Source organism: Morus notabilis, unplaced genomic scaffold (genome assembly GCF_000414095.1).
Source record: "Morus notabilis unplaced genomic scaffold, ASM41409v2 Scaffold152, whole genome shotgun sequence".
In the NCBI taxonomy this organism is placed as follows: Eukaryota; Viridiplantae; Streptophyta; class Magnoliopsida; order Rosales; family Moraceae; genus Morus; species Morus notabilis.
In genome coordinates, this window is record NW_010367598.1 from 25,530 (window position 1) to 27,201 (window position 1,672).

The 1,672-nt window shown below is 34.9% G+C and overlaps 1 pseudogene; it reads right to left on the reverse strand.

Annotated features, from left to right (window-relative positions):
• Positions 1-1,169, reverse strand: part of LOC21394025 — a 1,576-nt pseudogene extending 407 nt beyond the window's left edge.
• Between the last annotated feature and the right edge of the window lie 503 nt (positions 1,170-1,672).

The following is a 1,672-nucleotide window of genomic DNA, read 5'->3' on the forward strand; positions in this document are numbered from 1 at the left end:
CGCGTTCTTTTGTCCCTCCCCGGGCTTCCTCACTATGATGAGACAGTTCTGGATGATGGCAGATGCGTCCGCGAATATGAAGTCCACGGTGCCGGAGATGACGCAGTTGCGATAGAACTGGCGATGGGCTTGGACGTACAAAGTGTCTTGGTAGCTGTCCATTCTGCAGTTGTAAAAGGCCACCATGTCCGACTGTACTCGCACCGCCACCCCCTGGTGTCCCTCCGCTCCTGCCGTGTTCTGGAATCCTATTGACTTGGCGATGAATCCGTTTCCTACTGCAGCTGCATTTACACACACACACACACACACACACACACACGTACATATGAATAAATCATGTTTAAAAGAGAATTATGTGATAAGATTAAAAGAAAAATACACATTAGGTCCTGTATAGTTCTAAATTATCAGCCCGATCATTTTAAAATTTAGTGTTGCAACTAAAAAAATATACAAATTTAATAGAATTTAAAAAAAAAAAAAAAACAATTGATTTTTAAAACTGCGCAGTGTGCATGCATGTAACTTTCTTACCCGCCCCTACTTCAGATGTAGGATTATACAAAGCAAAATGTGTGTAATAGAACTCCCTAACAAACATAAATAAATTGATCACGTTACTGCAATTATATATAAATGATTGAACGTATCATTAAAAGCAAGAGATAGTAATAATTAAAATAATTTGTTTGTTATGATATATATATATATATAGATATATATATTGGAAACACTAATATTATAACTTCTGTGCTTGTCCATTTTTCCCAAAAAAAAAAAAAAAGAGTACTTATATAGATAAGTTGATTATCATATCATATAGATTGTATTCATTTTATATTCATTATACGAACTCTCATCTCTCTATTCACTTAAAAAGAAAAATTAAATTACCTATAATTCATTTAAAACAACCAAAAATTTTTTTTTTCTTGAAATGGTAACTCACAGAACGTGGCAGTCTTGAAGGTGGAGACCCCATCTCGGAAGTTCTTTCTACCGGTGACGATGGTCTTCCGACGTCCATCCCCGTATATAAACACATTCACCTGATTCTTCGTCACCGTAATATACTCATCGTATACCCCGGCCTTTACGTATATCACGTACCTTCCCTTGAGATCCTTGGGATACGCTGCCAATGCCTCTCCGATGCTTTTATACATTATTGAATTTTGTTCATACAAATTCCCTCATTTCTATTTTATTTGCAACAAAATCTCAAAACTGATTCTTTTTCTTTCATTCACTTTTCTCTAACACTCTTATTCTGTTAGTCATTCTTATTATTTTGTTATCTCTCTGTGGATACGACTGTCCTTCTGTGCTACAATTGACTGCTTATAAACATTACTTTTAGGCGTTAATTAAATTTTGGCACCGTTACCGGGGAGGTGCTACTAGCAAGACTGATCAGTAGATTTTTTTTAGCCAAAGAGGTAAGTGCACTTTTTTTATTTTACTCAATTTCTCTTTCTTGATTTGCGTGATTTGTTTTTAGCCTTATTAAAAAGAAAAAAAAAACTCTTGTTTGCTGTTTCTTCTTTCTCTTTTCGCTTATTTAAAAAAAAGAAAAAAAAGTGGTTGCTCCAAGTTTCCACGGATTCAATCTATAAACGCTGCAAACTTTTGTATTCCTTTTCTTTTTGTTATTTTACCATCCCTGATT